This window comes from Balaenoptera borealis, assembly GCF_965194805.1.
Source record: "Balaenoptera borealis genome assembly, chromosome: 11".
Lineage (NCBI taxonomy): Eukaryota > Metazoa > Chordata > Mammalia > Artiodactyla > Balaenopteridae > Balaenoptera > Balaenoptera borealis.
This window is the reverse complement of record NC_138868.1, coordinates 16,306,468-16,319,565: the sequence shown is the minus strand read 5'-3', so window position 1 is coordinate 16,319,565 and position 13,098 is coordinate 16,306,468. Positions and strand designations below refer to the sequence as shown.

At 54.2% G+C, this 13,098-nt stretch overlaps 1 protein-coding gene across 4 annotated transcripts in view; it reads left to right on the top strand.

Annotated features, from left to right (window-relative positions):
- Positions 1 to 373: 373 nt before the first annotated feature.
- The window catches only part of CD82 (CD82 molecule), a 50,947-nt gene continuing 38,222 nt past the window's right edge, over positions 374 to 13,098 (top strand). For 3 of the 4 annotated variants that reach the window (XM_082342936.1, XM_082342935.1, XM_082342937.1), the window contains exon 1: positions 391 to 518. The gene's annotated coding sequence lies outside the window, so the exon portion shown is untranslated. Of the gene's footprint in view, positions 519 to 13,098 lie in introns of all 4 variants that reach the window. The other variant, XM_082342938.1, reaches the window with a different exon arrangement.

Here is a 13,098-nt window from a genome sequence, read left to right as displayed (position 1 = left end):
CACCCGGCAGGGCTGAGGCTCATGCCCACCCAGACAAGGCTTTATCCGGGCAGGGCCCGGGGCCTGGAGGGGCGCAGAGGACCCGGCCGAGGAGGCAGGCCCAGGGAGGGGCCCCATCCACAGGGTGAAGTTGGGCCGTAGCGGGGCGGGGCGAGGGGCGTAGCTCCATCCCCCGCAGGACCCGGGGCGGGGCTGGCCGGTTAGAGGAGGGGGGGCGGGGCTGGCCGGTTAGAGGAGGGAGGCCGTAGCGGACAGAGCCCGATCCGGCTGGAAGCCAGTCAACATTCCTGCAGGGCCTGGGGGTGGGGCTGGCGGGCCTAAGTCAGGAGGCCGAGGGGGCGTGTCTGGGGGGCGGGGCCTCCGGGGGCGGGGCCTGGCCGAGGCCATTGCGTTCCCCGACGACTGCCGAGAGGGGGACGGTCGAGCTACTGAATCCAGGGCTGCGCAGTCGGACGCTGAGTGGGGCGCGAGCGGGAGACGCCAGGCTTGCAGCGCCGAGCAAAAGGCAGAGCCAGCAGGTGAGAAGGGGGTGGGGGGAGGCTTGCCGGCAACCACGAGCAAAGTTAGTTTTCGTCCCCACTTCCAGAGCCCGCTTGGGCAGCTTTCTCGCAACAAGTGACAGGTCGGGCCACGAAGGCAGCTGGTGGGTGAGAAGGAGCTTAAGTTCCCAAGTCCTGACCCCCCAGTTCTCCGGCTCCGCCGTGCTCTGGCTGTGTGATCCCGGGCGCGTCCCCCCACCCTGCCCTGGACCTCTCGGGTTCCAGTAAAAGGAAGAGGTTGAACTAGGTGGACTCCGTGTTCTTATTGCCCTTTCTCACTGAAACCCCGGAAGGTGAGGCTGGCAGGTGAGAGCGGACTCAACAGGTGTTCGGATTGCGTCGCCCAGACTACAGTTTGTCTCCCTGCAGAGTGACACTGAGCAAAGCGAACTCTCTGCGAGGGTGAAGCGAATTGCTTTAAAGGTCACACTAGTTCCTCGCGTGGGACTTGAACCCACAGGCCTGGGAACCGGGGGCAGAGCCGGGGGCTTGGGATGGATGCCCAAGTCAGGGAGGTTTCAGCCTCCCCTTCCCCCCAACTCTGAGAGCCCAGTAAGACTTGGGGTGGGAAACTCAGCAGGGCATTTATCCCCCTCCCAGGGCTTTTCCAAGTGAGCTGGCTTGGGAGGCCCCTGGCGGAAACTAGGGGACAAGTTCTTATCCGGGTGAGTGGGGAAGACAAGGGAAAACCCCGCAAACATTGGGCCAGAGTCAAGCCCAGAGCCGGGGCTCTTGCTGCATGCCCAGGGTTCCTTCCTTGGGCTGGACGTTTCTGTCCCTGGTGGCGGTAGGTGCTCTGTGCCAGGGCCATAGTTGGGCAGCCTAGTTCAGTGGTCGAGGACTTGGGACCAACTTTGGATTCCACTCCCACTTCAAGCTTCAGTTTCCTCATCTGTTAAATGGGGGTAGTGATGGTACTCAATGGTAGTAGTGAGGACTTAATAGAATAATGTGTATATAGTGCTTAGCAAGGCACCAGGCACCCAGTGAGGCCTCATTGTATGACAGCTGCTCTGATGTGGATGGGCAGGTGATAGACTGGCTTCCTGCCTGGGAATGAGACTGTTTTTGGAGGGCTGGCTGCAGCTCCTCTTGACCTTGTGAGAGCCAAAACTTGCCACCTGCCACCAGCATCACTTTGTCCATTTTGGGGTTGGGGAATGTGTCATCTGGACCAAAGAGTAGCTGAGTTTTCAGTAATATTGCTTGCAGTTGTTAGGTGTCCAGTTAAATAAACCCCCAAATGTTTACTTAGCACCTACTATATATTAGCTGGAGCTAGGTGATACAGAGGTGAGCTAGCCTCTGGGTTCTACCCTCATTCTGAGTTGCTAACAGTGAGGTCCCCATCCCCACCATGCCTCTGCTGGAGAGGATAACTCACACCCAGAGCTCAAGGCCAGATGAGATCTCATGGGTTTGTACTGCTCTGGTGGCCAGAATCCGGCTCTTCCATTGGATGCTTGGCTCGGGGTGGAGGTGAGGGGCAGTGTGGGCACCTTTTATCTGTTTGATCAGGGTTGGGCACTGAAGGTGGATGGCTCCCTGCCTCTCCTGGGGAGATGAGCCCTACACTGTGGAACCAGCTGGAAAGCACTATGGGACAGAGTTTGACTGAGGGCTGTGCTATGTGGAGGAAACAGCGTGTGTACGTGTGGGAGGATGGTGCTCAGGGGAGGTGAGACACGGGAGAAAGGGAGGTGGTGAGACTTGAACAGGGCTTTCTGCCTGGGATCCCAAGTCCTGGTTGGGCTTGGATCAACTTGGGGCCCCAGACTCCCCTCTCCAAGCATTTGAATGGCTTAAGGTTAGAGTTTGGTCTGGTGGGGAGGGAGAGGGGTCAGTAGGTGTTGCCTGTGCGGGGGGCAAGGAGGAGATGTTCATTTCAAACAGTGCTTAGTAAACATCTACTGGAAAGTCCTCCTACCACTCCTCTACCCCACGTGATAAATGACGGACGATGACACACTGACCCCATCCTTAGTTGCTTACCGTCTGGTGAGGAACTTAGACAACGGGACTCTGATAGGAGATAGATGAAGGGTCAGAGGGATCTTCAGGAAAGCTTCATGGAGAAAGTGGAGTTTTGGGTGGGCCTTAAGGATTGCAAAGGTTTCAGTAGCCACAGCAAATATAGTGTTTTGGGAAGAGGAGGATGCCTAGGGGAAGGCAAGGAGGTCAGTGTGTTCAGGGGATTTTTTTTTTTTTTCAACCTTTTTTGAAAGTAGCCCACATACTATATAGCAGACACTGTGAGCACAGCTTCGGTACTTTTACAACCACCAAGATCAGGGTTCAGATCCGATGGGAAAGGGAACCAGAGGGTTCAGGGGATTTTTAGGAAACTGCTAGATTGATCAGTCTGGCTGAAGAGCTAGGACTGTGCAGGGATGCGAAGGGGGAATGGTAAGTTGGATCAGCTTGTGGAGGACCTTGAATGCCAAGGTGAGATGTTTGGATTTGATTTGTAGAAAGTGAGGGCCGCTGAAGGTTTTTGAGCAGGGGAGTGACATAGTCAGGGTGGCGCTTTTGGAAAGACAGTCTTGCCAGATGCGCTGGGTGCAAGACCCAGTGGTCAAGGGATAACGAACCGATGGCTGTGATGATGGGGAAGGAGGGGACTGGGGGGCTTTGGGGATGTCTGCAGCTGGGGGATAGGAAAGGCACTGTTGTCAGGGAGGGAGCAAGTGCCCCAGTGGGTGACCTTTGTTTCTTTCGATCCCCCATGGAGCCTAGATCCTGGTGCATAGCAGGTGCTCAGGAAGGTGGCTGGATTGGGTGGGTAAAGGCACTGGGGAGGGTGACAAGTGCTACAGAGTGATAGAGAGGGAGACGCCCAAGAAGGCTCTGTGTTTGCCCATGAAGGGGAGGCCTCTGGGCCGAGTGGAGGGAACTTGAGCCAGTCAGCAGGGGCTGGGGGGGCGGGAGAGCAGGGCGGCTGGAAAGAAGTGCCTGCAGCTCTCCCCTCCTAGTCCCAGCCCAGGGAAGGCCAGGGTGAGAGGTTAGCCAGAGGGGGCACAAATTTCCCACATGCGGCAGGGGGTGGATTTTTGGTTCCTCCAGGGCTCCTCTGAAGTTTCTGCAATGTGGGGCAGTCCCCTCTCTCTTGTGGCCTCAGACTTTTGAACCACTTCCTGGAAGCTCCTCACCCCCTTTTCTTACCCTCCAACCCTGGGGACGCAGCCCCTGTTCACCCTGAGGACCAGACAGCCCCTCCTGGCCCAGGGCAGAGCAGCCCCAAGCCCCGAGCATTCCTTTCGATTTAGAGCATCTGGGGCCAGCTGGCACCCCCTGGTTTTGGCTCAGCCTTGACCCCCTGCTCCAAATCTTTAAACCCACTTCCTCCACCCCACGGGAAGCTCAGGGGGCGGTTATGATTTCATGGAAGAATCAAACAGTCAGGAGTTGGCTCTGTGAGAGGCAGGCGAGAGGGAAGAGCCTGGGCCCCTGTGTGTGACAGGCCAGGGCCGGGGTTGGGGGTCTGGTTTAATCTCAGCAGGAACTGCCCTGCCCACTGGCTTCCCCTCCTCTAAGCCTGGATCTGAGGAGACAGGAGGGAAGCCTAGAGGTAAACATTGGCCGAGCTTCATGCTACGCTTGCTTCCCTCTTCCCTTCGCCCCCTGATGCTGCCTGTGAGGAGGCCAGCCACAGGCCCAGGGCCTCTGTGACGGCCCCGCTGGTGTCTGGGGGCTGTCTGGTTCCTGACTCACCCCTGGGGTTCCCCCTACACCGTGGTTTTCCTGTCAGCAGCTGATTCACTCTGTGCTGACATGGAGAAGCAGCTGAGGGGAGGGAAGAGGCCTGTCTTCTGGTTCTTAGAGTTAGTTCCAGCTCTTCTGTTTACAGGCTGTGTGACCTTTCACGAGTTCCTTCTCCTCTCTGGGCTTTCCTTCCCTCCTCTGCTAATGGCCTATTCTTTACTTGGCTCTCAGGGGGTTCTGTAACCTGGACTCTGTCGTTTGTAAAGTAGGGCACATGTGAGTGCACACACACCACACATACACACACACACATACAACACAGGGTCTCAGTACAGAGTGGAACTGGACAATTCCACCTCCTAACCTTGCCTACCCCTCACCTGAAGCACCTTTGTCTACCTTCTGCCTGTCCACAGATTAGGGAGATGGTACAGCATGGTGGTGAAGAGTTGGACTTGGAGCAAAATCTTGGCCCTGGCCATTCCTAGCTATTTGACCCTTTCTGGGCCTCAGTTTCTGAATCTGTAAATTGGGGATAATAATGGTAACTACTTTATAGGGTGACGTGAGGATAAAACAAAAAAGTGCATGTGAAGCGCTTAGCAATTTTCTACCTACATATGGTGTGTCCTCCATGAATGAGAGCTGCTGCTGTCCTTATTTTCTGCATCTGGCCAGTCTTCAAGGCTTATACTAGGCTGCTTCTCAGGCCCCCAGAGACATTCCCCAGAGCACCAGCCTTCCGTATGGGCCCTCTGTGCCTCTCCAGCGTGTGTGTACGTGCTCCAAGACACCAGTCATTTCCACCTGCGTGGTGCTCTTCCTGGGGGTGGCTGGGTCTCCCCGCCGTGACTGAGCTTCCTGAGGGGAAGTAGGTCTGAACGTCAATGGCAGACTTTCTCCAAAACCCCTCCTTTCCCTTCCCCTCTTTCCTCTGCGCTTGCCTACACTGAGTACTTGCCTCTTTGCTGCTGTTTGGTGGCATATGGAGTATCTCTGTGAACCCTCCCAGCCAGGGACTGCCCCATCCATCTCTGTGTCCTGACTCCTGGTACAAGGCCTGGCCCACAGCGGGCACTCAGGAAATGATAGTTGAATGAATAAGTGATTCTCCTCAGGGTGGCCCAGTAGGACCCAGTTCAGAGCCAGATCCTCGGTGGCTCCTTTTGGCAAAGGCGGAGCCGGGAAGCAGGGTCTGGATGCCCCTGCCTCGCCCTTCAGGCCTGCCCATCCTGTGCCTGCAGCCAGGGTCCGCGGAGGTGGGAATGGTGTGGCTGGCCTGGGATTTCTTCAGCCTGGGCTCCGGCTTCCCTCCTGAGGCCCAGCCTTTCCCCTCCTGAGAGGGGAAGAGCCCAACTTCCTCCAGCCCCAGCCTTGTGGGAGCCACTCTGGCCCTTATGAACCCTGACTCAGCCAGAAAAGGTACGTTAAGTCAGCAGTTATTTGTGGAAGGTGCTCCTGCCCCGTGAGGCGTGGGCGCAGGGCTGGGGGGTGGGAAGATGCCCTCCAGGAGGCCCACCCCTGACATTATCCCTGGAGACCACCAGGTGGGCAGCTCTGGGAGGCCCCGCCACTCTCCCCTCTGGCTTCTTTCCTGGAAGTGGGAGTTTCTGCCTTTCTTTGGGCCCCACCCCTGACTTTCCCTGCTGTGTCAAGAGGTGATCTGGGGTGGGAGTTCCTGAAGATTCTGGACCTAGGCTTATAGGACCCATGCAGAAAAGTGGACAAAGTGCCGGAAGCTGGGCATTAGGAAGCCTGGGTTCGGCTCCTGGCTCCACTGTGAAGTTGCAGAGTGAGCTGCTCCAGGGGGGTGACCCCCTAGGCCAGTTTGCTTACTCCTCAGGCAGAAATGCTCCAGAAGCCTGCCTGGGGTCCAGCTGGCCCTGGCCCAGGAGAGTGGAGGACGAACCATAGGCAATGTCGTGGATTCTGGAATCAAACCCCAAGGATGATCATTTCTGCCTCTGCTCTTTACCTGCTGGGTGAGGCCTTAGGCAAGTGTCTTAACCCCTCTGTGCATCAGTTTCAGCATCTAAACTGGAGTTGGTTATAATACTTATTTCATAGGGTCGTTTGAAAATGATACAAATGAATGTATGTGAAGCATTTGTGAGACGTGCCTGGCACATAGTGAGTGCTTTATATGTACCAGATGTTTTGGATAGTGTTGCTATTATTAATAGGAAGCAGGATTTAAGTCTTTGGGGGCAGTCTTTGGTGAATGACTTGAGTCTGGGAATTTGGAGACCTGGGTTCTGAGCCCAGCTCATCCTTTACTTGCCATGTGACCTTGGGCAAGTTGCAGCCCTTTTTGGGCTGCAAAACGCGATTATCCTGCATTTGCTGCACTTGGCTTTTGTAAGACAAGCACATGTGATATCACAGTGCGGAGTTGCAGAGTTTTATTCAGGGAAAGGACTTCTGGGTGCCCAGCCTGTTCTCCTGCCCTGAGACAGCCACAGTAGGTGGGCAGGTTCCCACACTGTCACAGAGGTACTGCAGACACAGAACGACAGGGCAGCCCCCTGCAATGGCACTCAACAAGGCTAAAAAGTAGGTGAAACATTTAAATAAACACATAATGGGATTATCTAGATCAAATTACAGACTTTTTTTTTTTTTTACTTTTCCCCATTTTCTGAATCTTCTGCAGTAAGCCCATATTATTTTTATGCTCAAGAAAGAACACACTTTTACAATAAAGCTATCAAAAAACATACTATATATATTTAAACAAAAATGCATTATATGAACTTGGGATCATATTGAAGTTATTGTTGTTAATAAATCATATTTATTTCAAAAGGGGGTGGGGTGTTGGTTTGAAGTGAATGTGTCAATTTGTCAAGCCTCACAAGACTGAGGGAGTGTCTTTGGAGGGAGACAAGAGTCAGATTCTGAATGGGAGCATAATCTAGCTTCCATCGTGGTGGACACACCCCAAGTGCTGCCTGATGTTTAGAAAGCTTTTCAACAATCCTTGACGCCGACGGGCTTACTTTCTTCACGTGTAAAATGGGGATAATAATAATACATAATTCAGAGGGGTGCTGTGAAGGTTAAAGGAGCTTCACACTTGTTTAAGTTGCGAGGGAAGCCCTCTTCTTCTGAATTTGGAACCAAGTGAAAAGAACAGTTGACAAAGATGGAGCTCCAAAGGAAGCCCCGAGAACGTGGCTTTAGATCCGGTCCCCAGAGGGCTGGCTAACCATCTGCCCTGGAACTGGCAGAGTTACGGTCCGGTCACAGGCAACTCTGAGCAGGAGCCAGCCTCCCTGCAGGGGCTGGTATTATGCGGAGGAGCAGCCCAGAATGAACACTGCCTGCGGGCAGCCGCTGAGCGTGCCCAGTACGTCTCCCAGATGAACCAATCAGATAACCCACTGCTGGGGTCCTGGCCTGAAGTGAAGAAGTGGGTGGAGCGAGGCCTGAAGTGTTCTCCCCGTAGAGGTCCCTCCTCAGGGAAACAAGCGGAGAGAGGAATATGTGTTCCTCCTCGTAACTACAGGGCGCTTCCAATGATGCCTGGTAGGCAAACACTCAATGTTAATTTGACGTTGCTAACAATAATGATAGCAATGAGTAATTCTACTACTGAAGTTGGAAAATTACTCTCCCACCCACTGTCTTAGGATACGGAATATTAGAATGTTGTTGCAACGGGACATGATGAGACGTCCTCATTTATAAAGGAAATAGAAACTCAGTGGGGGTAGGGGATGATTGATTTGTCTGAGATCCCACTGCAAATGAGTGGGTGGCTAGCTAGGCCCTGGGTCACTGACGGTCACGTAGGCAAGTCACCTCCCTGACCCTCTGACCTCTCTGAACTCACAGCAGAGGAGTAACTGCGGCAGGAGGCTGTGTCATTCAGGGGCTCTCAAATGCCCCTCTGATCCCCTCTCTCACCAATTTCGATGAGGGTTAAATGAGATAACGGCTCTGGGTAAAATGCTTAGTGGTGGGCCCAGCACGTAATACTGCTTCCATACAAGCCAGAGGATGATGAGGGTGATAGTGATGAATCAAGGCTGTGCCTTCCACCCCTTTGAGGAAATGACAGAATCCTCCTCCCCAAAGACCGAGGTCCCCGGTCCGGAGTGAAGGAGCTTTTCAGGGCTGTTTAGAGATCTGGGGGTCAGGAGGGCCTTAGACCTCTATGGGCCTGGTCCTTTATAAGACTGTCTGAGCCCAGCCTCAACCTGGGTGCTTTTGGCTTAGTATGAGGGCAAAGTTGGGGGCTTGTGACTAGATGCACAAGATCGTAGTCTTGTGGGCAGCATTATAGTTCACTGAGTCAACCTACCTACTCGATCCGATCCCATGGACGACATCCAGCCTTTGCTCGCACACCTCAAGGCTTGGAGAGCTCACTACCTTTCATGTCTGGACATATCTGACTCTTTAAAAATATTGTGTAGAATTTGAACAAACCCACTCTCCCTTCTACTTGTCGGTCCTGATCATGCGTTGGGGACCACTTGGGGACCATGTAGAGTATGATGGCTCTCTGGGTGTGGGGGAGGGTAACCAGACCTCCCTTGTAGCGCCCTGCCCCACCCTCAGGCCAGTGATTCTGATGTAGCAAAGAGACATTTCCGTCAACTTTTTGTTGTTGTTTATTTTACTAATTTTTATTGGAGCATAGTTGATTTACAATGTTGTGTTAGTTTCTGATGTACAGCAAAGTGAATCAGTTATACATATACCCACTCTTTTTTAGATTCTTTCCCCATTTTGGTCATTACAGAGTACTGAGCACTGTTCCCTGTGCAATACAGTAGGTTCCTATGAGTTATCTATTTTATATATTGTAGTGTGTGTATGTCAATCCCAATGCATTTCTGTCAACTTTTTAAAAAAGCCTTCATCTCTACCTGAACGAATGGGCCCTTTAAAAAAAGGCCCATTGAAGAAATAGTTTTGTGGGAAAAGTTGGAGGGTGAAGAACAGATGCAAAGGAGGAAATAACCGCTCAGAGATGTCCTGTGAACAGTTTGGTGTTCACACAAACACACACACACACACACGATTGGGATCATACCCTATGAACCACTTCCTGTGCTGCCACTTTTAGGTTAACATTGTAGAGGGAGGGTTTTTCCACGTTATTCAATATTCTTCCAGAGCGTGTTTCCCGGCTCCCTAGTGTCATACCACGTGGATCTGCCTTGACCCAGTTAAGCATTCCCCTGCTGTTGCACACTTAGGCTGTTTAGAATTTTTCATTAGTACCCACATTGCTATAATGACCACCTGGTCCATACGTCTGTTTTGTTTTCAACTTTAATGATCTTCACGGACTGAATTCTTCAAAGTGGCTGTCTCGTCAGATGGTTTTTAAACTCAAGGTCCAAGGACCAGATTCTTGGGGAAAAGCCCTTTCCCTGATACGCACCAGCGTGTACCCGCACATGTAGCTCCAGCTCTCCTGGGGCGAGAGGCACTGTCTGTCCCTCGGTGCTGGTTAGCAAGCTCACGGAGGGAGGGGGGCAGGCTCTTGGGGCGTGTGTGGGTGCACAGGAGTCAGACAGAAAGAGAAGGACAGATATGGAGGAGCTTTTCCTCCTCCATTGTAGTCTGACTTTGGACCCTCCTCCTCTCCGGGAGCCTGCGGTGTCATTAACTAATTATGGGATCTTTACTCTTTAATGACCTCTCTCCATGGTGACTCCTTCCTCGCCCGCAGCCTTCTGGGAGCCAGGGAAAGTGAGATGAGTCGGTAGGAGGAGGTTTCTCTGGAGTAGGGCTGGGGGGTCATGGGCTGGCGCAGTGGTTCTCAAACCCTGATATACATCAGAGTCTCCTGGAGGGTTTGTTAAAGCACAGATCATACCCCCAGAGTTTCTGGTTCCATTGGTCTGTGGTGCAGCCTAGGAATGTGTGTTGCTAACATGTTCCCAGGAGAGGCCGCTGCTCTGGGTGTGGGACCGCACTTCGAGAACCAATGGAGTAGTGGATTGGGGCAGGGGAGGCTGTGTAGTGAATTTCAGCTCCTGGGGCTGCTGCCAGTAGGAACCTTGCCTTGTTTAATAAAGGCTCGTGTGAGATCTGAACTCACCTTCCCCCTATCCCCACTTCATCACCCCTTCTCCGGTATGCACTGCTATATAGCCATGTGCAAGAGGATAAGATGATTACCACCATCCCCATTTTACAGAAAGGAAAACTGAGGCTCTGACAGGCGATCTCATAGATCCAAGGATGCTCTGAAAGCCGGCAGGAGCACTAATACAGGACCCCTGGCCTTGTCACCTCTCCCTGCTCCTCCTGAATCTCACTCCCCCACCTCCACCCCAACACACACACACGCACTCTCTGGGCTTACCTCATGCAGGTGTGCTGCAGGAGCAGAGGTGCCTTCCCTGACCCCTGTGCCTGCCCTGGGGGACTCCAAGTGAGGGGGCTGGGAAGGCAGGTTCCCCATGATCTCTGAGCCAGGGTCTTGCTCTACTTTTTACCCTCACTAACCATTCAGCAACGTGATCTTCTTCCGAGATCCAGTGTTCTCCAGCCAGTATATGTTCCCACTTATTGTTCTGGGCCACTTTTCCGGGAGGCTAGAAACTTTCTCTGGTTGAGCCTGGGCGCTGTGTGGCGGGCACAGCAGAGGGAGGGGAGAGAACCCTCACCTGTTGAGCATCTGATGTGTGCCAGGCCCGGCCCTGGGCACTTTGCAGCTGTGACGTCAGGTCATCCTGCCAGCAGCACCCTCCCCCCAGCAGAGGTTATCATCAGCCCGCATTTACAGATGAGGGAACTGAGGCTCCCAGGGCTGAAATGACTTGCCCAACGTCACAGCTGAAGGAGGCAGAGCTGGGCTTTCAGTTCCAATCTCCAAGGCTGGGCCCCCTGGTCTGGCATGGCAGTGGATCCTGGATGGAAGGAGCTGGGACGTGGGAGACTCAGCCTGTGCTCCACCACCATCCATGCAAAGAGCGTCAGCCCGAGGGGCAGGGATCCCCTGGGACTCAGGGTCTTGCAGTGGGAGGACCCTGGCCCAGCCACCAGGAGACCCCGTTCAAATCATGCTTCATTCACCTCATAATGATACCTTATGCTTTATAGCTTTTAGCAGTGGACATTTTCTCACGTACTTACTCCTGCAAGCCTCCCAGCACCTTATGAAATAGGCAGGGAGGGTATTATTACTGAGCCCATTTTACAGATCACGACAGAGGCTGTGAGTGAGATGCCCAGGATCCTACAGCTAAGGAGGGGATAGAGCCAGGACTTGAACCTGTGCTGTCTTTGCTCCCCATCCTGAGCCTGGTCCATCACCCCAAGCTGCATCCTAAGTAAGGAGGGAGAACTCTGGGCTCCTTTCTATTCTCAGCTCAGGACTGGGGATCCCAGGGCTCTTAGGTGGGGTGGTGGCTCTTGGGTGCCAGGGGCCCAGGACTCCAGGAAAGGCTGGCCGGAGATCCTCACTCTGGGCCAGAAACCGTGGGGAAGGAAGACAGGGTGGTCCAGGCTGCCCCTGTTACCGGTTCCTGCCCAGACCCAGACATCTGAGGTCCCTGGTGGGAAGGGGGTTCTGGCCAAGGTCCCCCTCCCACCTCCGCTCCTGGTTGCTCTGAGGACTGTGCCTGCCCTCCCGATACACAATACAGAATTTTCCAGACTCTCAGGCCTCGGTGCCCCTGCCCTGTGGTTCTGCCTGAATGCCCTCAGCTCTTCCCTTATCTCCTGATCTGCGTCTTCCTTGTCGCTCCAGACCCAGTTCTAGCCGCCTTCTTCCCTGTGACCAAGCCAACTCAACTGTCTTGGGTTCTGTCCAACGGGTAAACTGGCTAGCAGGGTTAGATAACTCACCAGGGTGGCCATGAGAGCAGGGACTGTGGTTCCTTTGGGCCCAAGCCCTGGGGGGTCTGTCAGGCTGGCGGGACTCAGGGCGCTGGGTCTGCATGGGCTGGGGACAGCTGAGTCCCTCAGGGTCAACCTCAGACCTGTGACTCATACTTTTCCCCCACCCTGAGCAAGCCACTTCTCTTCTCTGACCACTGGCTTCTTTATAAAAATAAGAAAGCTATCTTCCTCACCGGCCACTGTGAGGCTGGCGTGAGATGCAATATGCAAAACACCTGCCGCTGACGTCTCATGGGTTTGAGGTGCTGGGAAGTGCAGATCCCTCCCCTTGCCTGCAGTCAGCTTGGGTTTCATTCCTCCTCCACCCACCCAACCCCCTGGGATGCGTGTCTGGTTGGGCATTGGTGTCAGGCCTGAACTCTATCTTCTCTAGCTGGGAGGTATTCTAGGCAGATAACAGGGGAAGGATTGGGCAGAGGGACAGAATTAGCTCCAAACAGGCTCTGCCAGCCTCACGTTGTGACCCTGGGCACAGTACCTCCTGGGCCTCAGTTTCCAGGTCTGTTGGGGGAGGGGGCATATGCCTCTGACCTGTGTTCTCAGGGTCACACAGGGCTTCCTGGGAGAGCTGGAGGAGTAGGGGTGGGAATCCAGGTGACCTGAAGTGCTGCGTGCTCCCTCCCAGGAGCCTGGAGTCCGGCCAGTCAGTTCATTTCCATGTCCGCTTTCCTGCTGCGACACAGACAGCCCCCTTTCCCTCTGGCCACCTGGAGGCTCACCAGGCTGCTGTGCTCTTGGCTCTGGGCCTGGCGTGCGGGGTCACCATCCGTCTGGGCTCGTTTCTTCTGTGCAGCGCAGGGAGCCGGCCCAGGCCTGAAGCCCTGCCTGACTCAAGGTCCCTGCGCTGAGAACTCTCGGAACCCCACCCCTGGCCCCTGGGGCTCACTGGGGACACAGACCCCTTCCGGTAGCACCAAGCCCCTTTCCTTTCCATTTCTGTCTGTCTGTCTGCACACACTCCTTCTCCCAACTCTCTGTGGCCTGGAAC